Source organism: Amblyomma mixtum, chromosome 3, assembly GCF_055824585.1.
Source record: "Amblyomma mixtum isolate Tamu chromosome 3, ASM5582458v1, whole genome shotgun sequence".
NCBI lineage: Eukaryota > Metazoa > Arthropoda > Arachnida > Ixodida > Ixodidae > Amblyomma > Amblyomma mixtum.
Genome location: NC_143014.1, coordinates 102520065 through 102545440, shown reverse-complemented (window position 1 = coordinate 102545440; position 25376 = coordinate 102520065). Strand labels below are relative to the sequence as shown.

Sequence of the window (25376 nt, the reverse complement as noted above, 5' to 3'; positions counted from 1 at the left end):
GCCATCATAATTTGCACGAGAGTTTTTCCGCGCGAGTAGTAGGCTCAAGAAGGCCTGTTATCCTGTGCATTGATAGCACGCACATGTGAAAGACTACGGAAAGTGTCCAAAAAGCTGGCTTAGCAATAATTTAAGGGCAAGGAAAGCGCACAAAAGAAAAAATATGCGGCAGTGCACTGCGTCTGTCGTCTCTCCCGCGGCCTTAGAATATTGAGAAGAGATATTAAATCAGCATGGCCTTGTCGGCGCCGGTCAAGCTGAGTGCCGTTTGCCCAGCTGTGCAGAGGAAGTCTGATAAGGCAGCTCAGGACGCTTGCAGAGAACATCATACAAATCCTGCCAATAAGTACGTTAGATGAAAAACCAGTGTAATATCGCATATAGCTTTTCTTCGGAAGCGGATATATATTGATCTAGCCAATCCAGATCTGAGTTATTGAGTTCAATATATTCAGCAATGCGAGTCAGCGGCGTTACAGCTGTTCTTTCTCTGTGTATCGTATGTGTTGCGCTGTGCTCTTTAAAAATTAACTACTACCAACTCGTCCAGTTTTTGGTCTCTTGCAGTTGGCACTAATTTAAAGTAGGTAAGGCACATAAAAATAGCGTGATAACCGGCGCACTAAGATCACTAAAAGCTCTGACTGCTCCTATATTATCCTGATGTTTGCAGAATAAGAGTTGGTTCTGTGGCACGTGGGGTTCAACGTTCCGAATCGGTACGGCAGCATGAGCAACGCCATAATAGAGGGCTTCGGATTTAACTTGGACCACGTGGGGCTCTTTAAATAGCACTGACATCGCACAGCACACAGTCATTTTTGCATTTCGCCTGCGCCCACGGCCGAGATTCAACCTCGCGACCTTGGGATCAGCAGCCGCGTGCTACAGCCGCTGAGCCACAGCGGCGGGTTTCGCTATTTAACTTATTCTACTAACCGAAGGCTGCCGATACGACGCCTCTCGCAAGACAATGTTCTCCTGTGACGTGAAACTATGAACGTGCGTCTCTTCCTATTTGCACGATGTATTTGATTAATTTCTAATGCGTTACGTTGGGCTAGTAGGTTGGACGATATTTGAAGCATGTATTAGCTAGCCCAAAAGTCACAGGCACAAGGGGATAGGAGAGGGCGCGAGCATGCGCCCTGTCCTGCTCCCAGTGTCCAATGCCATTTTTGTGTAGAAAATTCCTCGATCAGGAAGAAGGGCTCTCTCCGCTTCGAATTAGCAAATTGCCTTGAAGCATCCCTGACAATGGTATATGGGACAAGTGAGTTATGTAAAGGAGACCGCACGGCTTCGAGAGGAGTTGCTCGGGCTCACTGTACAGGCCACATTGCGCGCATTTTCTGCAACGTATATCATTTCCGACGACGCCGCTAGTAAACGAAGAGTAGCATTCATTACTGATACAAGTTCCATGCTCATTATTCGCCGAGGAGGAGCGAGCCCGTTCTTTATCAGCGTAGGACGAGTCGCTGTATGAGCGTTCGTGCACAGCGACGTTTGAGACCTTTCGCTGTCGTGGCGCGTTTACGCACCCAAGTTACACAGTGACTAACTATTTTATTACACGGTAGAGAGAGGGCAGGCTGATGATTTCTTGATGCACACAAAGTGAGAGGAAAGCCTCAGGGTGCTTCGTGATTCGATGCGCAGAAACTACTGGCAATTTTTTTAAATGGTGGCACCAGAAACGATTCCGATTTTTGGTCTGGTACAGACGGAACCAAATGAGGTAGATTACCTACACGTCTTAATTTTTCGCTGCAAAAATTTTTGGCACTGCATAAGTTTCAAAACCGGCTTGTTGTACCTCAGACATAGGATTGTGGCGCAGGGTGCAATCATTAAGTATGTGCCTAAAATCAAGTTGATACAATAAAAGTGCATTTGCGCTGAGGTCTGTGCTCAGTAATTCCCTGTGAAAAAAAAAACTGCGAATTAAAACCTCGCTAGCTATATGGGGTGTCGCCTTTCTCTAGGGATGCCTGTCAGGGCGACCACTGAAAGTGTCTGTTGTATTGACCCCACGTTTCATATTAGAATGGCCGGGTTCGCTTTCAGTTGCGCGTTCTGAGAACGAAGATGCACTGCCGCAAAAGTTAACAGAAAGGTGAACGTGCGAGTGACTGTCACGATCACAGCGCCACCTGGGCGTCCTGTAGCTAACCCAACAGAAACGGTGCATCTGAAGCGCGAAAAAAATCCGAAACCAAGGCTACTAGTAATAACTCTTCTGAAACGTCGCTCACGATGTTCTTGATTGTGCTCCAAAGTGCAGCTGCAAGCTCTTTCCAATGTATAAACAACACAATGTGTAGATGATCACTGCTTGCACGATGTTTTGAGCGACCGGAATGTAACCGTTCTGATAAAAAAAAAGTGCTTGCCGCAGTGAAGGTGTTTATATAGCGGCGCAACGGTGCGCACTAATTTTGTAGTCCGGCGTTAACCCTTGTTTCTTTTTATTCTCCATGCTTACTAGTCAACTTTAGCCGCATTAAACATTGTTCAACTAGAGAATAAAATTTCATTTGCAGGCGAGTTAATCGTCGACAGTTTACAGTATAAGGGAAAACTTTTTCTCTGCTTTAAGTCTTTATATTCTCTTTATTCTTCAGCGCGTAATTACAGGCTGCTGTCAGTGGCTCTCAATATTCCAATAGTTATTCATAAACCTTCATACATTCGATGCTTGTGTGTGTCTCTGTGTCTTTCTTTGTGGTTCGTCCCTTGGTTTCGCAACCTTCACCTTCACAACAACATGCTCATAAAGTTCATTGGTCATTGAAAATTGCTACCAGCTGCCTGCGGATTTCTCAGTTCGATTGCCATCAGTACAGTGGCTATTCGCTGCCTGCGATCGCAGCGCCACCTGGGCTCCCTGTAGCTAACCCAACAGAAACGGTGCATCTGAAGCGCGAAAAAAATACGAAACCAAGACTACTAGTGATAGCTCTTCTCAAACGTCGCTCACGATGTTCTTGATTGTGCTCCAAAGTGCAGCTGCAAGCTCTTTCCAACATATAAACACAATGTGTAGATGCTCACTGCTTCCACGATGTTTTGAGCGACCGGACTGTAACCGTTCTGATAAAAAAAAAGTGCTTGCCGCAGTGAAGGTGTTTATATAGCGGCGCAACGGTGCGCACTATTTTTGTAGTCCGGTGTTAACCCTTGTTTTTTTTTTTATTCTCCATGCTTACATTAGACAACTTTAACTGCATTAAACATTGTTCAACTAGGGAATAAAATTTCATTCGCAGGCGAGTTAATCGTCGACAGTTTACAATATAAGGGAAAACTTTTTCTCTGCTTTAAGTCTTTGCATTCTCTTTATTCTTCAGCGCGTAATTACAGGCTGCTGTCAGTGGCTCTCAATATTCCAATAGTTATTCATAAACCTTCATTCATTCGATGCTCATAAAGTTCATTGGTCATTGAAAATTGCTACCAGCTGCCTGCGGATTTCTCAGTTGGATTGCCATCAGTACAGTGGCTATTCGAACCCCCTGTGCTATAGAGGTGTAAAGAGCTGGACTGTTGCTTGTGGTAAAAGCAGCATGATTTTTGAGCGCGGAATGCCTATAAATTTGTTTACTATGGCCAGGGAACGCGTAATTCATTGGAGGCGCTAAACGAATTTCTGGGCTAATTGTTACTTCATGCTTACATTCACACATCGCGTTAACGAACACAAACAACAGGAAAGCACCACACAGCGCTGCCAACTAAGTTTATTGCCGCTCGCTGCGCGTGCATATGTACAGTTCCGCGCGCACGCGATGCAAAGGAAAACACAGTGTGCCATGTTAGCTCTGGCAGCGGCAGTGACCTGCACGTTAAAAATCTCATTGTAGATACAAGGCAAAAATACTAAAGGCACAGTGTAAGACATAAGGACGCAATTAAAAAAAAAGCGAAAACCGCCTGATCCTTCTGCGAAGTTCCAATACCTAAGGAAACACGCGCTTTTAACGCGATAGCGTTAAGGAGCTCGTGTCGCAGAAAATCCGGCGTGCGCGTCGTCGGCGTCGTTGACCCTGAGCGAAAAATCCACGAAAAACCCTCAGAGAAGCAACCTAGGAGGCAACTGGGCCACCTAGGTCACGTGACCTTGCGGTGTCATCACAACTTGGCCACTGGATTGTGAGCAAACCGCCAGCCGTGGCAGGTGGCTGTTACATTAATGGTTAACCGCGAGAGGTTGCTTGAGGGGAGAGCACCCTGGGTCGCACAGTACCCTCCGGTGGCAGCACCTGCCATAGAGGGTAATGGCACATCGCTTAAAGGGAAGATGAAAGGGTTTTTTGAGAATTCGAGATCATTCGAGAATTCAAATCTATGAAGCTTCTTGGTATAGACCAGAATTTTGAGCCTCTCCCGGGCGCGGCCATTTTGCACCGACTGGCGCGCCGCGGTGCGGGCGTTTCTTTGGGGACTGCGGTGCTGCGGCTGTTCCGCGGCCGCGCCTGCATATAGCCGCGCTTCGGGCGCTAAAAAACATTATCGAGCATAATTCCGCTGCGTGGCTGTGTTGCAGGAAGTATTTATGTTATCAAAGCGATAACACTGACGCGTTTTAATGATATTTAGTTTGACATTCAGGTTAATTGTGCCAGCGCTTAGAATGCGCTCGTGCTTATATCGAATTCTGTCTTGGTGCTCCACCGCAAAGAAACTTTTTGTTCAATATCAAGCATTAGGTGTGCGGCTAGTATGCAGTTCCAATTCCCATGCACTCTTATTCCTTCCTGCCAGCCGGCCATAAAGCCCCCCCCCCCCCCCCCCCCCCTTCACAAACAGGGCTTGGGCTTTCTTGTCGCCGCGCCAGTTTATCAACTAATTACCGCTGTGAGCTCAACTGAGTCGCAGCCCCAACACAAAACAAATTTTGTCATGGTTTAGGCAACCTGGTGCATGAAAACGTACTTTCGATTCATTTATCAAAACTTGAATAGATATGAGCAGCTAATCCAGCTTTCACTAATTCTGAGGTCCGAAGTTGCGTTATTTTATTCAGGAGCTCTCACCGCGTGTGAGAGCGTTGCGTAGCCGTTTGGCTAAGTGTGGAAAATGTAATGAAATCGCGCATAGTATTTTCCTATGAATAAGGTAGATACCGCACCGCTGCGGTGGCTCAGTGATTACGGCTCTCGGCTCTGGCCCAAAAGACGCGGGTTCGATCCCGGCCGCGGCGGCCGAATTTCGATGGAGGACAAATTCTAGAGGCCCGTGTACTGTGCGATGTCAGTGCACGTTAAAGAACCCCAGGTGGTCGGAATTTCCGGAGCCCTTCACTATGGCGTCCCTCATAGCCTGAGTCGCTTTAGGACGTAAAACCTTAATAAACCAAACCAAACTAGTGTAGATACCAAAAGCAGAAAGATACTATAGATAAACCTTTACCCCCCAGATCCCTCTGACATGCGTGCGGAAAAAGCAACTGAAATCGGTAGCGGTCGTGCTTACAATCCTGTGCATGAAATGTGTTCAGTGGGAACAAGAGCAAGCTCAGCGCAAGGATGCCGAACACGTACTGGTGATAGAAAACACGCGCTCCGTCGGGACAACCTTCAGTCTGCAGCTCGCCTATCCAGTTACTACTCCACTGAGTCAAATCAATAGATCTACATTCTGATGCATAAAATTATCATAGATGATATCGCACGTAAAAGGCGACAACAAACGACACGACAGCGCAGAAATCTGCTTAGAAGTGCTGGTTTCCAGTCCGTACACTACCTGGTCGACTACCCTCGGATGTCACGTTAACGAGTAACTGCGCACAAGACAACCGCAGTACTGTCTGGAAGAGGGAAAATGTGAGTAGTTACGCACAGCACACACCCTCATACGTTAGCTGATGGAGCACAACAACGGCAGAAGCGAACACGTAAACATGCGTTCTACGCGCTGCGCCGGCGCGGCCCGCAGTCCCTCGGGCGGCGCGCGCCGACAGATGGCGACTGGTGTCGAGAGTAGGAGCGCGCCCGCAGCCTGCGTGCGAGGGTAAAAAAATCTGGTCTATAGCGTGCAAAGTAGTTTTCCGTTAGCATTTAAAACGGCGACGTAATCACCGATTAAAACCGCGACGATGTTTAGGCTTTTCCTCATTGCGGCGAAGAAGTGCGGGAAAACTTGTGGTGACGTCATAGCTGCCGAAATTTTAGATGTCCGCTGCATTCGTCTACATGCTGGCGTGCGTCTTCCGATGCTGTCAAGCAATGCTTCTTGAGCTTCACCTTCGACGGCATTCGTTTTCTTCTTTGAAACAACCCCTTCTTCGCTGGAAACTCAGCACCGCCGAAGTTGACGTCACCACTGGGTTCTCTGTCTGTCGCTGTGCGCTGCAGAGAAGCCTGAACGACGATGCCCCTTTAGTCGGCAATTACGTCACCATTTCAAATCCTAGCGCAAAAAGATTTCGCATGCTTTACCTGCAAGTTTCACACATTCGGCTCGTTTAAACGTATCGAATTCTAAAACCTCTTCAGTTGCCCTTTAACCGCTGCACAACTGCAGTGGTATGAGGACTCCCAGGGATCTATGAATGTAGAGAATGACCAATTCTGCACATATTGTAATTGAGCTATTACGCTATCGCGTCATACCGCTAAGGACGATATTAAGTGTCCCCTCCATTTTCTCACTTAAAAACACCGATAGTGCGCTGACGCAGTCGTATTCTCTTTTCGTTGTTTCCCCAGCTTCAGCTGTCTCCCTGGCATATCTGTCGACGTACTTACGAGGAACTGTAGGTCTTCCTAAGTGTCGTTTCATGGGGTATAACATCCCAAAGCTACTCAGGCTGTGATGGACGTCTTAGTGGAGGGCTCCGGAATTTTCTGCCACCTGGGGTTCTTTAACGTGCACTGACATCGCACAGTACACGGGCATCTAGAATTTCGCCTCCATCGAAATGTGACCACGGCGGCCCGGATCGAGCCTGCGTCTTCCTAAGAGTGGTCCGTGTTCCTTGCACTGCTTGCAATCTCGGCAGTGTGGGCCAAGGTGTCGAGAGGCCCCGATGACGTTGTTGTTGTATTCCATAAACCTTTCCTTCAGACATCCGCCCGTTTGGCTGATGTAGCTTCGGCCTCAGAGCAAAAATATCGAGTATACCACATTTTTCGTGCACTATACAAACGGTTGCTGGTACACAAAAGCTAACAGGACACAGGCAACAAGCGATGCCATGCCATGCAACAAGACCAAGAAGTCCAAACCGCAACTCTAGTACTTCTTACACAGTTTTGACAGCTTCTTTGGTGCAGAATACTCTACTTGTACACGTGCTCTTTTTCCTATTTTCGTTTAGATTTTGTGCAATAGGATGCATGCAAGGAATTGCCGCCACTTTTTTGCTGCATTCTATGTCAGCCCACCTGTTGCTCGGAACAGGATTTTCTCGTTCTCTGAGCATGCTCTCGGCAATAAACAATAATTGTGTAGACCGGTAGCCGGAACCCTTGAGTCGGACCACCTGGTTACAGAATGCCATTTGCAGACGATGCCTACGCAACTTTCTTAGAGCAGTACCTGGGTAATGCTTTACAGTTGCCCGTTTTAGTTTGGAGTGGGCTGAGTCAAACGAAACCGCGGGTCTGCTGCCTCGTGGCTGGTAAGCGCAGCACAAATGATTAGTAGAAAAATAAAGTCACGGATCAAGAAATCTGACGAAGTTGTTTAAAGCAACTTCGTGCGTCAAGGTTAGCGGTTGAAGGTATTCAGAAAACGCAGACTAAATGTTGAACGTAGCTGCCTGAGCGAACAGATCTTGTCCGTTGCATATGACGAGGAAACCGTCAACGTACCTGAAAATGCCGGCAACCTTAGACCCTTCAAATGTGCATTTAAGTTCTCGGTCCCGTTCCGCTAAAAAAATATCTCTCAAAACTGGACCGACGCAGGAACCAATATAGATACCGTTCTCTTGGGTCACTTTGGTGGGGTCTCCCAGATGTCTCTGTGCGTTGTCGTGCTGTGTGAATGTAAGCATGGAAGGCGCGATTCAGGAGCAATGGTATTATCGTTCGTTTTGCGATTACTGATTGTATTTAGCCGCTCAACTTGCATGCCTTGGCTGCTACCTCTAAACAAGTCTAATTTTCCAACAGCAGCCCAACAAGGTTTAAATTCTAGGCGGAAAATTGTGCATGCAACTACAGAAGGAGATCTGCACGGAAACAGATTAATACAAAGCGAAAACTGGGTAGATATAAGGGAAGCTCGCAAGATTTCTCAAGCACGCAGTCGAAGTTAGAGAACTTGTATTCTTTTTGTGCGCCACTACCAACTATAGAAACTTTGAGAGCGCATCCGGTTCTCTGAGCCGGACGCTGTGGCTCGTTTGGTGAAACCATGCCGCTGACTTGCCCGCACGTCCACGCACTTGAACGTTTTCATCGGTGAAAAAACTTCCCTTCATTGACCCATATTAATATATTGCGTAAGGAGACTTCATAGCTGTATGAGAACTGCGCAAACCGGATCGCTTGCATATCAGTATGCGCGTGTTTGGCTGCGAACACAAAGCGAACGGCATTCACGGAGTTTTTCGACGGCCTCTGTGCACCGCACCAAATGAGTGGGTCAGTCGTCGAGAGCACTTTCTTCCGGGATATTTTCCTCTGGCTTCTCTGGCGAAAGCTTCCGCGCCACAGGGAAGCCCTGAAAAGCCGAAAGAAGCGCGCGATCACTGGGACGTGTTTTCTTTCGCTGATTAGCGGTGGCTGGGCTTCGGGACGACGAGGGCGCGCTTTCGAGGGATCCCAGGCAATCGAAGGCTTCGCTGCGCAAAAACAATCCCTCGTCGTGTGCCGTCGAAATCGCTAGGCTGGCCCGCACAGCTCGAAACACTAAACGGAGGCGGGCGCGCGGTCCTCAAATTGCGCGTCGAAAGCTTCGCAGGCTGTGCGAGCAGCGCTCACGCGACAACATGGTGGCCGAAGTGGCCTATAGCGAAAGTATAGCCGCGCAGACTTCGCAGGGGAGCCCAGCAGCAAGGGGGAAGACTGCCCTTCTGCGACGTCGCACTCTGGCCGCGCGCGCTCTGCGTGAACTTGGAAAAGGCGAATGCTGGAAAATACCGCGCTGCGCCTGGAGTGCTGCCTGCCATCCGGCTGTTGGCCTGCGCGAAGAAAAATTGCACGGAGACCCTTTGCTTTCTTACTGTCCTTTTCCGCCGTCATCCCTTCTTCTCTTCACAATACGAGCCTCTCGCTGTTTCCATCTTGTCCGCTTGCTGTCGCGCAAACACGTGGGAGGGAGAAGGGAGCGTCATTTCGCACCAGGAATCCGCCGCCGTGCCGCGCTCGCGGAAAACATGAACGGAAGACGCTGTAGCGCGACTCGGCGCTCCTCTGGGCTCGATCAAACACGACTGGAGTCGGCTTCTGCGCCCCACCTCGCCACCGGTGCTGCTGCCCATTTCCACCCGGCTGTTTGTTGTCTCCACGCTGCGCCAGCTTCTCTGCCGCTTTTATCACCGCCCTCCCGAGCCGAGCCCCTTGTTTTAGTGCGCGCCGGCACTGCCTGACCGCATCGCGGCCTCTTCCTCCTTTCGGACAGGACGCCGGCACTTCCGCCGCCGGTCGTCATCTTTGTCCGATTCCGGTGCGCAGATGCATCTCTTCTTTTTTTTTTTTGCTTGTTTCATCTTCTTCCCGAGTAGAGCGCGAATACTTTGCACGCTGTTATCGAAACGCTTTCTACGTCTCCTTTTGGAGCAGTTATATAATATTTGCTGTTTAAGGGGTCAGATGCGACGCAGGTCTCCGGATTTTCTTACTTCTTTTGCCATCGCGAGTGCAGTATTTAAAACACGGCTGAACGTAGGAAGTGGAGAAAGGGTAGATAATGTTCGACAGCAAAAAGTAACGTAAGAATTAAATATTGAAAGTACCGTGGCATGTCACGTAATGTAATCGCAGTGGTTGGTTGCTGTGAACATTCTGATTTTGTAATTTTTTTTCCGTAATTAAGCGCGAGAAGGTGACATAAAATAATGACTCGTCTGATTAAACATGCGCCGAGCTTGCTTGTACACTTTCGCTGATATTTTTAGTTAGAAAAATACAATTATGCCTATTTGCCACAAAGCTCTCGCTACTCATGTTCGCAGTAATAACAAAAAAAAAAAAGTAATGTTCCACGTTGTCTTGTTAATAAAAACACCGTCTTTAATACAGACGCCTTCTTCCATCTCCTTGGCTGAAGGTAAACAAGGAAAGGATTACTTCTACGACGACCAGTATTCTCGCTATTAATTGTTTATTTACACAGCATTACTGTTATATCCACTTTCAGATTCGTCTTTGGTTTCGAGAAATTTATATGTTATTTGGGCAGCAGCGTGATTATGTTTTGGAACTTTTTTACCCTGTAGTGTGTAGTAAGAGCCCATTAAAAAAAAAATGCCTTGCAGGTACACTTTGGAAGCCAATTCTTTGCCCTTCTTGTTACGCAGTTTCCTTCAGAAAACTTACCGAAGCCAAACTAGACGGTAGAAAAGTGACCACTTGCAGCCTTTACTGCTCTATATTGAAGACAGCCATAAAGGGTGTGAACTTATTGCTAACATGTAGTTAACGAGTAAACTTAAGTTCGCACAGTTAACTATAAGTTAACTGCGCGAACTAAAGCTATACCCAACACCTTTAGTTTCCTCTCGAACCATTCTCGTTCGGGCTTTACTTACTCGACGAAACGATAAAGTTTCAAGCACGCACTTGCGCAAGTCTGAATTCTTATTGCCGGGCCGTACTTGATTTCACGCGCGCGGGCAGTGCCATTTCTCTGTAAGAAACCGCCGTCGGAAAAATGTGCAGGACCCATCATGGTATTACGAGGCTGATTGTGCTCGCCCTGCAATGGGCATAAACTATATAACTCGTCTCCAACTAGCATGTGAATTCGATGACCAAAATTTCATTCCGCACGTCACAGTATTCCCCAGAAGTTGAGCACCCCTGTATTAAACCACTCGCACTTATTTCTTACAAAAACTTGCAAAGCTTTAGAGCCGCCTCCCTGCATCTCTGTGAAGCATAACTCCCTTCGTTGCAGAGATGCTTTAACGAAGTTTTAAAATGAGCTAACCAAACGACCGTCTAGATATATTTTTAGCGTACTATAACAGCATTTTCTGAGGTACTATTCTAGAACATGTGGAAGAAGAATTGGCATCAATGCACAGACGAAATTTTTTGCACGCATTTCCGCATGATTCACGTGGCGTAGAGACGGATACACTTCCACTGTTTTCCTTTCATATTCTACCTGTTTCTATATTACCATCGGGCGCGAAATTCGGAGGCCGTGGGTTCGGATCCCACCGGCGGCATGTGGTTGTTTTTCCTTTGCTTCTTTTATTCTCCCATTGATAAAAACTACAAAATTAATTTTAAAAAGACATCCCCTATACTCATTGGTTTCGATGACTGTTGGCTTCCGTCATTTATGCCATCATGAGCACCTCTTTTCTGTCCCTTGTTTGCTGAATCTTTCTATATTAGTGCATTTTTATCTTCTCTTCTTCTATAACATAGTGATGTACCATGAGGGTAAAAAAACAGCAAATAACAAACTCCGCTTGCACCGCTCGTGCCCCGTAGAGCTTACCTCAGAAATTTAGTGTCGTCCAAACGCTTGAAAAGTACCAAAAGCAGCTCAGCCATTGCGGACCTCTCAAGCCGGGAGCCATGAAAGAGAATGGCGCCAGCGACGTTCTAAACCGTCCCACCTACCTTTACAAATTGAGTCAAAGCATAGATATCTTTATGAAAGCGTGGACCGCAACAGGAAATGCTCCATATCTTCTACGACGCCACGAACGTGAGCAGGGGAGACGTGGCACGCGGTATCTTGTGCAACGACTCTGGCGTGTACAGGCAGAGTCAGTGCGCAGGCGATCAGGAGAGTGGCTTTTTCGTGCGGCAGTTCTTTCGAAACACTAGGAAGGCTTGGAGACGGCAAAATGATGAAGAGTGGTGCTCTGCGAAGACGGCGTTTTTCGAAACGGCCTCTGGCGTTGGGCGTGACTGGGTTTCCAGCGCAGGGTTATAGGGGCGCCTACGAAGTGAGAGCGGACGCGCAGGAGAAGCCTGATCAACCCTTTAAGGCGCAGTTTTTTACGCCAGCGTAGTGGAACTCCGAGTGGAACTCGGGCTCGAAAGCTTCTAGCATGGCTCTTCGAAGTCAGTCGGGGTCATGCAACGTGGATGTTCACAAGATGCAAGCGCTTATGTCCAGCTTAAATGGCCACAGGCTCAGTCTAGGCGGAAGCTACTATGCTGCGATGCCGAAATGCATGTGAAACGCTCAGGCTAGGAATCAGAAATGCACAACTAGAGCACCAAATCTTACTCAGAATTCTTCAGTAAACACCACGAAGTGATCTTCGTGGGCTTTGCTCATATGCTCGAGCGAAAATAATCTGGTCTCGGCGGGCGTGAAGCGCTCGCACACCTGGACAGCAGTGTATGCCTTAGTATATCGACTAGGGGCGTTGTTAGCGCCTTTTCATCGAGGAAGAGCCCCTAACGGTGGGGAGGGTGTGGAGGGTGCGGGGCGAGGGGGTGCGGAGGGTAACGGAGGGAGGAGGAGTACGGAGGGAAGGGGTGAGGAGGGACTTTTGATCCAAAGTCGGCGCAGTGTGGTTCCCCTTAGTCATGTCCCTCCTGTTGGATTCATTTGTACGAACAGCCTGTGAGAGGTCTGCGGACGTAACGACTACAGTCAGCTTTTTTATGCTTTTGTTGGAGGCGGCTTACGGTAAGATCCGCGGCACATTTTGAGACCTCTTCTCTGGACAATATTCAGTCAATCGTATTAGCTACCTTCTTTGGAAGGCAGCGCATACAAGTCAGGGTACTCACAATCAACAGCTGAGTGCATCGCCAACACTGAGGCGGCACAGATGTCGGACAAAGCACATGCTAAGCACGTCAGCGCGTTTAACCTTGGCAGTGAGGATGACAAATGTCTACAGCCATATTCATATAGTTAGACGCGCGGTATTTTTATACGAGCAGTGCAACTACGCCGTAGAAAGGCATCAAATATAGGCTGCGTCGTTCATTTCCTGATCATGAGGAAAATTTTTAGACACCACGCAATTTGGACAACACGCATTTTTACTGCTAATGTTTTTGAAGGAAATTATGCCTCTGTGTTGCACCTCTCAGATAGCATTAAAGTTCTGATAAGTTTCACTAGTGGACCAAACGTTCGTTTCCTCACGTAGCACAACTTTTATGCCGTTATTGTGTCGCTCATTGGAGCACACTGATCTCTATAGCTTTTATTTTTGCAACGATGTTCGCTGCCGCTGAGGCTATATCTAGCACAAAGGTCTCTGTACCCCTGCTCCACCCAACAGGAGGGAGCTAAACGCGATGTCCTGACGTATTTTAAAAGAGAATCAATTTAACGACCAGAAGCGACACGGACGGCTGACCACGCCACGAGGGCGCGCTTCAGCGACCAAGCAGACCGGTGAGCAAGACTTCCGCCTGGCTACTTGCGCGAAACAAAGCGGTACAACGCGCGCGCCCTGGTACTTCCCGGAGCGTGCTTTCTATATAAACACGAGAGACGGCTCTTCGCGTTGCGCTTACGTGCGCCCGGGTTTATACCCGCCCCGTCTACTAGCGCGGGTGCCGCTGCCGTTTTTGTGCGCCTGGCTCTCGGACTGGATCTTTCGCGCCGGCCAATGCCCAGCGCTGGCGACAGATCATGCGGGTGTGCCGGAGAGCCGCCGGATGCGTGATGCTTTTCGGGCGTAACATTAGTTCGTGGTTGACCGGTGCATTGATTCTCCTCTTGTTGGCTTTTGAAGGAGCGGCGCTTTTACGCCTACCCCGTCACGCACCCCAGGAGAGCCGTGAGGACGTTCTCGCGATTCGTCTGAGAAAAGAAAGAATAGGAAAACAAAACAAAAAAAGAAAGCGATAGCGGCAGCCATAGAGATGGACAGCATGGTTTAGTCGGTTGTGGAGCAGATAGATCATGAAATCCTTCAAGGGAGCAATGGTCTCCTTCGGCATTCCGTGCTCAAGCCGAGCGCGGCCGCCGGTCTGCATATGTTTCATGAAATGATGCCATTAGGTCTCCTCTTAAGGGCAACCAACCATGCGCCACCACCGTTGTTGTTGGGTTGTACCTCCTGAATTTTAAAAATATAGCATTGGGTTTTGTCCGCTCTCTACCGCAACCGTCATCGCAATCAGCCAGGTAAACTTCACTGCAAGGCAAGAGCCTTCCACTGATCTTTTTTTAGCCCTGTCTTGTGCAAACCGCGGCCACCATACCACAGTTCCCCTGCCCCCAATATCTCGTCTCCTCACCTGAGTCTCCCGATCTCGGCTACGTGTTCTCTGAAAAACTTGACATTGATAAGATAGTTTCCAGCTTGGTTAAGGTTGTCCTCCTCTACTAATATTGAGTAAAGAGTGATCAAGCTAAACTTTTCGTACCAAAGGTCAAGACAAACAAACAAACAACAAAGAAAAAATTGGCTGTCGCGAACTGGTCTAACCATCCAAACTCGACTTTCAGCTCTGTTTTTATGGATCAGATTCGCACAACAATGCGCGTTTGGTTAAAAGTAAAGAGGACGATATTGCCCTACTTTTACAGCAGTTTCCCTTTAAGTTTGATGTGGTAATGATGTTTAAAACATGTTAATAAAACAGCTACCCAATGTTAGAAATAGATGGGTACGAAACTTTTTTCCTAATCGTTCAAATAGACGAGGCAATGACGTTGTAATTCTTGTTACAATTGAAAAGAAAAATTTTGTCAGAATTCAGCATAATCACTGATGACTGCGAAATGCTGAGAATGCAAAAAAAAAAAAAACGAAGTAATTTCTGTTGTGTAACACCCAGCACACGTAAACTAAGGGCTTCCTTTATTTTCATGAAACCTTTTTAAACTGTGTCACAAATATAACATCAAGTTGATCGTCGGGGTTGACTTCGACATAAATACTTTAGAAGATAGCATTCCTCCACGTGAGTTTAATAGGCAAATGCTTTCGTTTGGTTTTTCAAACGTAATCGTAACACCTACACGCATTACGTGTTCCACTCTTCGGCGCTTGATCTTTTGATATCTAATGTTGATACAACTATAAACAATGCCGGCACAATTCCTTCCTGCATCAAGTTCATTGTCCGGTTTTCCTCGCACACTGCAATGGTTCAATAGCCAACAAAGAGCAAAAACGACCTTTCGCTATTCAGTGCCTCACTGAAAGTAAGTTAGAGTCGTTCGAACTGGACCCCGCCGCTGTGGCTCAGTGGTTACGGCGCTCGGCTGCTGACCCGAAAGACGCGGGTTCGATCCCGGCCGCGGCGGCTGAATTTCGATGAAGGCGAAATTCTAGAGGCCCGTGTGCTGTGCGATGTCAGTGCACGTTAAAGAACCCCAGGTGGTCGAAATTTCCAAAGCCCTCCACTACGGCGTCTCTCATAGCCTCAGTTGCTGTGGGACGTTAAACCCCATAAACCAACCAACCATCGTTCGAACTGGAAATCTTATCCCAAAATTGGTCTTCGGTAAAATCAATAGGAAACGCGGGTGAAGCTTACAATGAATTTATCAAGCTTTCTACGCTTACTTATCTCGAAAATTTTTCATTGACATCGATTAGACAATCTAAGAAAACAAGGAAACCATTTGTGACAAAAGAACACCTAAAAAGAAAAAAACTAAAAACCGCCTTTATCAGTATTTTTTACATGATTTGGATACAACATCCGAAGAGTTATAATGGTATCAAAATAAACTCAATGCGATGCTTAGGCGCGCCAAGTATACATATTATGAACAAATATTTGCTAATGTCACGCAGCAGGGAACCGACGCTGCGTGCAAAGTAATAAACAGCGTTATTTGTTGCCGAAACAAAACTTTTTCTGATATTTTGATAATAAAGAGCCGTGAACTTGGCGGAAAAAAAGGTGCCGACTACTTAAATCGTTACTTTGTTAAGGTTGCCGTCCCAATTCCCAGAAATGAACCCACCGAAAAAACAGTACCCCGAGGCATCATCGCCTACAGCATCTTCTTGCCGCCAACCGATGAGTCTGCAGTTTACAGTAAAGTTATGGCTTTACCAAACAGCAAAGCGTTATTCGCTGATAATCTTCAGATAAGGCCCGTCAAATATGTATTGCGCATAATATCACCTACTCTTGCCCATATATTTAACTTTGCAATAGAGTCGAAAAATTTTCTAGGCGCAATGAAAATAGCTAGACTGCTAGATCATAACTATCCTTAAAGGCAGAAATCGCAGCTTGCCAACAAACTATCGACCCATATCGTTTTCCTCTGCTCAAAGTATTGTAAAAAATAATATCTCTTAGTAATACGGAGTTTTCAGAGAAACATAAGTTACGCGCAATTCGGCTTTAGAAAGGATAGGTGAACTGAATTGTTTTTGATATATTGTGTTTAACTCACGTAGAAGTAGCATTTTTATTTATTTATTACGATTTTCAGTCCTGTATCAACTTGTTACTTAATGCTGCAATTACTGCTGCCATATTTGTTTTAAGCATAATTCAGTAAACCGCTACAGTCATGTAATGATCTCCTTAGCCTGTCAAGCTGCTTCAGCAGCTTTTAGCTCAGGAGGCCCTCCAGCTACTTTTCTGGAACAATAAACTGCGTTGAATTGAGTTAAATATTGCGGGAAAAGGCTGCTACTTTAGTCTTGGCACATTCCAAACACTCCGAACAATCTAAACCGCTCGCGGGGCAACCTCACCCACCTCCACTGTGTAGGCGCAGCGACTTCGCTCCGCAGCTGGCAGAAACGAAAAGGATAAAAGAAGACACCTGCATCCCTCCTCGCATTGCTCTCGGAAACGGGCACCGTGACTCTCAGTCAGAGACAACAAAACTGCACTCGTCCACATTTCGCACCCTTCGTAGCGCCGCTTTCCGTCCCCCACACCCCATCTCGTGCTTATGCTGCAACCTAAATGCCCCTGTCGCCTCTAAAGGAGGAACCGAGCCGGCTCCGAAACGTCGGGGTTTTTTTTTAAATTAACAAAATTTGGTTGGAGAAAATGTTTCACAATTTCTTATCAATAATGTCGACACCGCCGGCGAAAATAAATGCAATAAGCACAAAAGTTCCTGGAGATGCATGAGGGTGGGAAGTATTTTTGAAAGCACCAGAAGACGTAACGCACCGCTTCCAGACTCTGCGTCTTGTTCCAGCAAGAGCGTTCACGAGAATACCAATGTTAGGGTAAATGCCATTCTGGTGTCATGACAGCAACCCCGTAAACGTAGGTTGTTGCAATTCGTCTAGACGTCGATTGCTGCAACAGTAACCGAGGCTTGACCTAGCTCTTTTTCTGCTGGATCTAGCTTCCCCCCGTCCCGCTTGTTTGGGATGCCCAGACAGAGCGGCATCGATGTCCAGCTGGAGTGAACAGCAAGAATGTTGCGAAGTCAGAGCGTCCGACCCATGAGTGAAAGGCCGTGTTTTCCATGGCGAGAACAGATTGCCTACGTTGCACTCTATGGGCACTTATGTTATGTGATGTAAACCTTTCTCAATTTTTTGTCCGTTGCCATTCCTTTCTGCAACTTTCTTATTCAAAGCAGTAAAGGTAGCATTGCATAAATTAGACTTCTACACATGTGTGCTTATTTTTTATTATTTACCAACCACCCTCCTACTCACGACATTTGAAAGATGATGACAGCCATCGATTTTTATTGACACATCGAAAACAAAAAAGGAGGAGCAAATGTTTATTTGCTGAATCAAAAGAGAAGAAAGAGCAGGCGTCGAAGGAAATTAACCAAGTTATTTGGCCTAAGGTAATAAAAAAGTTCGGAGAACACGATTACCGCACAATTGGTCAAATTGGTCAAACTGTCAGGCGGATAGAATTACCGAACTACAAAGGAGGACATTCGCGGTGGCCGTCTTATTTTTGTTCAGAGCAACTCAGGAGAGGATTTAATGAACAGGTATCTGATAATAGAAGTTTGATACGGAAGTTATCAACAATCGAGGCCACATTCCAAGCAGAATTTGTCAGTTCCAGAGGAAGCGCTCCGCGTTCCGCCACACGGCGGCAGATTCACCCTTCCCCTGCCTGGGACTTGAGCACAGCCTTGCTGTGTGCCCGCTTGCGTTGGAATATACCGCGCGAAACCGGGCATATACTCCTTCTGCCGCGCCCCGCTGCTCGTGTTTACAAAGCGCGATTTTAATTGGCGCCCGTAAGTGTTCCCACTTGGCTGCTATTTCCATCGGGGGAGTGCTTGCTCTTTTTAAAGCCGGTGTTCGACCGCCGAAGCTCCATCTGTGCTGGGAAGGCGGCCTCCTTTGCCTCCTTTCGCTGTCACCTTTACGGCGCATTATGGCCTAATGACCAATGCTCCACTAAAGCCCCATTTACCCGGTGTCTGCTATTTTTACTGGAGGGCCGCATTATTTGTGCTAAGCGAGCCAATTAAGCGCGGCCCGCTTGCTGTGCACCACCGGTTCAGCCTTGCTTCCATAAACGGCGCTCCGGGTTGCTGCCTATCGACACTTTCCGTCTTTTCCTTTAAAGCGAGCTATAATAACGAGTGTTTTTTTTTTTTTTCGTAACGAAAAACATAACATCAGAGATATTTCACTCTGGACATCATTCTTTGTTTTAGAAGTTCAATCTTTTGATCTTTCGCCAAAACGGAAGTGATGCAAGAATGAATATGCATTTTCAGTTGAGGGTGCAAAAAGCTTGCCTTCGCAGTGCTCGATCGTGCATCTAACGGCGTATTTCAAGCGGCGATCTGTAATGCTCTCTGAACCTGCGAAGGAGCAAGCAAGATGTCTAGGGAATCTAGAGACTATAACGACGTTGTCCAATCAGAACTCAGGATATGAATCCGTAATTGCTCATTGAAACACGCTCTTCGGTTTCGTGGAGCAAGAAAAATTTTTCCGTATTGTCTGTTGAAATACGCTATAAGGCAATCCTTTATAAGTAGCAGATAAAGTGCCGTCACGCTGGAAACTGACCACTTCGTTGTTGGGAACGAGCCTGGGCGATTGCGCACGGGCTTTATTTCTTCGTGTCCATTGGTAACACCGTGAAGTTGAAAGACTGGTTTCATGCATCCGCATACGCTTCTGGGTATATTTCACACTCAGGACCACAAACCCGTGCTCCCATTCAACAGCTGAAGGACGCGTCTCACGCCTGACTAAAATTAACGCGCAGGGTCGGCCGATGTGATAGAATGAAGCCATGTTAGGAAACATAGCTGCGGCCGAGCGGTAACCCGATCCAACGTCCTCTCCGCCCAGCGACGCCACGAGCCGAGGGGACGCCACGTCGGCCTCGCGGTCGGCGCCGCTGGGAGGGTCCGAGCCCCAGCAGGTGCGTGAGCTGCGAAAGGGGTCGCTGGCGCCATCTCTCGGCCTCCGGGCAAGGCGACGCGGATCGAAGCTTGCCAGATGCCGTGCACCGCGCGCGCAGCCACCTGAACCAAGAGGCCAACGTCGGCATCGATCAGCAACAGTGCGAGTGGCGCGTACGACTTCCACGTGTCCCCTGGCGTCAGGCTCCCATGGGCTGCCGGCTCGCTGGCGTGTCCCTCTCCCACCATAGACCTCGAGTGCCGCCTGCTGGTGATGCCCGTTGCGCCAGATTACTTGATGGTGTAGTCCAGTACTCACCTCCTGCTGCCGCTGGTTCATGGAACAGCGTGAGCCGTCAACGCTCCAAGCTGCGCGAGTGTTTGAGCACAGCGGCGCGTTGCGTTTGCTGGACCAACGGATAAAAAAGAACGAAGGGATGGCTAACAGTGGCGTCCCTTGCCGGTTTCGTACTTGAGGCTCTATTTTAACGGCACGCTGAAAACCAGAGGCGCGAAACTAAAAACAAACAAACAAACAAACAAACAAACAAAAAAGGCCTGGGTGCATTCGTTTCAGTGCCCGGGAAAGGCAGTGAAGTGAAACAGCTAGGATAGAGGTATGGTCTCTCACGCTATTGAATAGATTTCTATAATCCGTACGCAAAGTTAACGATGCGGGTACGCAACTTAGATGGGACTTTTTTCAGCGCAGCACAATCGCATTGTTTTCTCCTGCAAAGTCAGGCGATCACAACTGAAGCAGAAGTAAGGTAAAGTTAGTCACACCTTCGTAGGGAATAATACGTGTGTTCTGTCATCCTTCCGTCTGTAGCACTTGAACACAGGAGCGGGCGTGTACGTGAAATATACACCGGAATTGTGTGTAATACACGTAAAGACATACATTACTATCGAGATTTTCGGTCACAAATGCCTCTTTTGCTTGCTTTTCTTTACCGTAGTCCTACACGTTGTTCTATTGCCAGCAGCACTTCATCTCTATCTTCCATCAGCGCGTGCCTTATAGCGTATCTTTGCTCCTTAAAGACAGAAATAAACCGTTAGACACTCGTCTCAAGATGATGGGGCTTGCGGAAACTTTACTAAAAATATTTGCATTACGCACCAGCTAGATATTCTCTGCACCACCAGAGGGTGCCTCATGAGTTTGGAAACAATTGCGATATATCAGAAACCTTGAACACATTCCAGGTAGTCTTTTCCCGGTGATACGTAGAAGATGACCTTCACCGTACAACGTCTGGGCAGTAGGTGGGCTTCGCCGCGCGCAGAGCGGTTCGACGAGCAGCGCCAACGTCGTTGAAGTCGTTCTTCGGGAAGACGAACGGGAAAGCGTTTGTCGCGAACTCGATGAATGCCATGCTGTGCACGGGAAAAGGTCTGTGGTTCGAGCAGAAATTCGTGAAGTCACGAAACGAGGGTTACTCATGCAGAGTGCATTTTGTAACGATGACCACAAAAGGTACTTTTTGCGTTTTCTTTTCGCGGCAGCAACTCGCGGAGTGCGTACGCACATGAGCACAAAATGGCTTCCGGCGCCATCTAGACGAATTGCTCCCTTCCTGCAGGTAGCGTAGTTTCTGCATCGTGACATGGATTGCTTTGTGCCACTCTTGAGTGCCTCGGGTGGGAGGTTGAAAGCACAGCTGTTATTAACACTGTCTGAAGCTGAAGTGCGATGGCGTGTGACATGCGGAAGATTCTTGCACCTGCCCAACACAGACGCATATTTATTTTTTTTTTTCAGCCTCAAAAAATCCAATCAACACCACTCACGACGTTTAACACCGCTGTATTCATTCCGCCAAGCGTGGTACTGCGCGAAAATGTTGGCACACAACCCGGCAAATTAGTGCTTCTTGAAACATAAGCAGTGCCATTAGCATCAGTGTAAGCGCCCAACCTGCACAGTCCTGTGTCCGAAACAGAAAAAAACATTGAAGGTGTCCTAGTGAAACAACGAAGAAACCTGTGTTGGTGTTTTTTCCCTACTTACCCAAAGAATGCCAACCTCCTCCTAATAAGGAACGTGAGCATATGCCTCTGGACATCTAGCATGTAGTGTGCAGTCAAAAATATTAGATGAACGCAAGCTCCCCGTTAATTATACCCCTGTAGGGTGCACTTCACGGCCGATGCTTTTTCATTAAACGTGTTCACTATTGCGCTGGCGAAGGATACTTGCTGATAATACGATTAGTACTGCTTTCCTACCTAGTTCCTTTACGACGAAAGCCGGTCAAGTTTCTCCATTACAAAAAAAAAAAAAACAGCTCGCTTTCATTTGCGAATGCGATTACCATCGTGGTGCCTCGGTTGTCTCGAGACTGGGGATTAAATTCGTGAAATCCGGTTAGCAATCAAGCACCATTGATTTGTCCGAGTTTCGACGCGCCTGCAGCCCCATGAGCGCCGCGCTCTCAAAATCTCAATTTACGCTTTCGTTTGTTTGTTTTTGTTGTCTTTTACTTCCCTCTCCCCTCCTCCCGCCCAGAATAGTTCATCGAGATCGGTATATACCCCGGCTCGTTTTAACAACGAAGGTTATCGACCCACGGCGTTGCTTGTATAGCCTTGGTCGATACGAGGTTAACATGGTAAGAAATGTTCCGCTTTTCTCCCACTCAGCCCCTTCTTCTTTGCTCTCTGTAAACGTTTTCCTTCGTGCGCCTGAATGAAAGGCACGTTATCGAAAAGTAGCGGACCGATTGCCCACATTGGAGCCCTGCCCGATTTCTTCCCTTTCCTCCTGCTTCCTTCTTTTTCTTGTCCCACTGGTCATCCACAAATTAAACCCTGCGGCACGCCGATCCTTCGTCTCATACAGCGAGTACGGTTAACGTACGCGGTTAATTTACGCGGCCAGCACTCGCGTACATGGCCTGAATCGCCTACGCATCGCGATTTGCGAACACCATGCCTTCTGAGGTCGCATTTCTCCCGAGAAGGCAAACTCAGCAGCCGCATGAGTGCATGGGCCCCCGTTTCTCGGTGGGCTAATCACGAGGACACCCACGCACATGATCCCCCCCCCCCCCCCCCCCTTTCTTCGTCTCTTTGGCTTCTTTGCTTGAGCTGCTAACTTCAGAAAGGTCGCCCGAGCGTGAGGGAGCTATATTAAAGCGCCACGTCAAAGTGTCGCGCCCGGGCAAGCCGCTTTTGCAGCTGTAAAGAATTTCAGCTCGAGGACTTGCTCTTTCTTTAGGCAGGTTCTTAACACGAATGGAACTTGTTTTAAAAGAAGAATTCGCGACCATCGGTTCTTGAGGTTTTTGCCAAGCATCATTTGTTTATTTACTTATTTTTTTCCTTATTTATTGCTTGACTTTCGAAATAATTCTGTTTTAAGCAATGCAGGACCAGAAAAAAAAAGGATCAAACGTTTAAAGGTGTTGGATTCTTTTTAGGTTGCGTAGGTAGGGATTTAAATTTGCTCAAGTAGAGAGAGAAAATGAGAAACAAAATGAGGAGTGTGAGCCATGGACGAAAAAAGGAAAATACACGGTTGATACTAGTGTGAAGCTCAGCTTTTTTTTTATTTCGTACTAAAAATAAGCGATAGGCCAATACTGAGACCAAGAGACCTGCCAAAGCGGACACTGGGCCCCACTTACTATAACACCTTTCTGTCTTTAGTCGTACTTGGCGTTGTGCGCATTGTCAGCCGCGTTTCTGCCATTGCGCTCGAAACACTAAATTTATGTCATGGGTACCACTTGCCTAGCACTGTACTATGGAGTAGCTGAAAAGTGCAAGGTGATCCAAAAGTGTCAGAAGGAGTAAAAATTCAATAATTTCAAAACAATAGAATCTAGCAAAATTTTTCGTTATATAAAAAAAAATCATCAGTGTCTTAATACTCAGTTCTGAGAAAATCACATTGCTCTCCTCTATCTACATTTTGGAGCGATTGAATTTTACTTTTTCTATGTCTTTTGGATCACCCTGTAAGCTCTTGTAATGCGACGTTGGTACTAATTCTGTCTGTGCGAGCAGCATCACGCGAGAAGGCTTTTCTAATTTTCTAGGTGTAGACATTCATCACATGTTCCTTGCTGGAATAGGGTAGATAGTCGCCGCATAGGATGAAAGTAATATAGGCACTGGGAACGCTGAGACTCATGGCGACTTCCCCTAATCAAACAGCGGTTATCGAGAGTCACTGTGATTTGCAAGCAAGAGCCTTGGCACAAGTTCTTATTCCACGAAAGTAGCTTTTAGCGCAAGCCATGTGTAAAAAGACAAGCTGGGCCACCTTCACTCTCTCCCCCTTCCCAAAGGAGATGAAGCAAGGTAGTGTTGTCTGAGTCAGCTCCTTTCAAGGGTTCCACGTAGCACACGCAGCTTGATTAGTTTTTTGCTGTCGCTACAACCGACGTCACCTTCATCGGTACACTGCCCTTCGAGATGCCTGCAGCCTGCACTGCATTTGTCAACGTTCAGCGCCTGCTCCTGCATGCTCCCTCGCACTTTGCAGCTGTTTCAAGGTCGAAACTATTTTACGCACGAAGAGTATGTTGCGATTTGTTCTGTTTTGTTGTAAGCCATTACTTGCTTATCGTGACCTATATCCAATTTGAAATGTGTCATGTTGGCGTGTAGCGATTCTTTCCGCTCGCTGTTCAATAGTTAGTCGAGGACTGTCTACCATGAACCTCTCTGAGACGGCGTCCCTCGTTATCAAGCAGGAATGCGGAGTTTTCAGCCATGCGGGAAGAACATTGACCGAGTTTGCTGCAGTGGGAATAACACTCACATAGAAGTCACACTAGTTGCTTCATGGCGTGCATACAAAGCTATTTGAATTATCAATGCGCCGACTTCAGCTCCTGTGAGTTCCTGGGCGTCCAGAAGTGGGCAGTGTTAATTCTTTGCACCGAGGTTTACTAACTAGTACAGCCGAGTCGATTTATAACGACCGCAGTTATAACGACCTCTCGCTGATTACGAACGAGGGCGGTGCTACCGAAAAAATATCTATAAGGACAATGGGACAGCGTCTCAACTCCAACGAACGGGTTTGGCGGCGGAACTCGGTTAGAACGAATGAAGAGGCGCCATAAATTGGGTCCCACAGTCGAAAAACCCGCGCAACGGGAAAGCGCAGAGTTTGAAGAGTGCCTCCGAGCCCCCGTGACACCCGCCTTCAGAAGGAATGTGGGAACCTAAAAATGTAATGGAAAAAGCGCGACACTACGGCAAAATAGCCCCGTTTTACTAAATGCTTCTGTCAAAAACGAATGCCTTGGAAGGCGACACCAGCACTAGCAGAAGGGACCGCAAACTTTCGCGCTAACGTGCTCCTGGGCACGAGGATGGACGGCTGCGACCGGCGGCTGTCCTTTGTCGTCGCCAAGAGTAGCGAACTATGATACTTTGGGAGGCACACTTTCGTATGCTACAGGCCGAACACAAAGGCCTGCATAATGCGTTATTTTTTTTTATAGGAGTACCGTGCATCCAGGCATAACTCTGATAAAGGGCGATGAACTATTTTCTCGCCGAGTGGCGTGTCCAGTTCAACCATGACGTAACGAAAAAAAATAGGAGCTCCTGCTCATGCTTGACAACTCTGCGACACACTGCGCGTTGCCTTCTTTGACTATGGCGACAATTCTCTTCTCGCCACTGAATGAAAAGGGCAAGATTCAGCCACCGGACATGGACGTTATTTATGCGCCAGATGTCTTAGCATCAGCGCTAAGTACACTGCATGCTGATAGAAATTTAATCTCCAGGTAGCGTCGTTCCGGTTCGGATATCTTTGTTCGCCTCTCTCGAAATAATTACTACTGTGTGTATGAAACTGTCGGCGGAGGGCATCGAAAATTTATTCTGTAAAGCATGGTTTATTGGCCAAGAAACGACTGAAGACGCTGTTGAGCATCTGCGTGATTAGACACATGTGGATTTGAAACACGCGTTGTTGATGCACAGATATGGGCGGACATAGTTTCGCC

The 25376-nt window shown here is 47.4% G+C and overlaps 2 protein-coding genes across 2 annotated transcripts in view; one reads left to right on the top strand and one right to left on the bottom strand.

Moving 5' to 3' along the window:
• The window catches only part of LOC149351191 (uncharacterized), a 129771-nt gene extending 118079 nt beyond the window's left edge, over positions 1-11692 (bottom strand). The window contains exon 1 of the mRNA XM_089575591.1: positions 11632-11692. The gene's annotated coding sequence lies outside the window, so the exon portion shown is untranslated. The remainder of the gene's footprint in view (positions 1-11631) is intronic.
• The window catches only part of Galphao (G protein alpha o subunit), a 121773-nt gene that overhangs the window by 43569 nt on the left and 52828 nt on the right, over positions 1-25376 (top strand). The window lies entirely within an intron of this gene.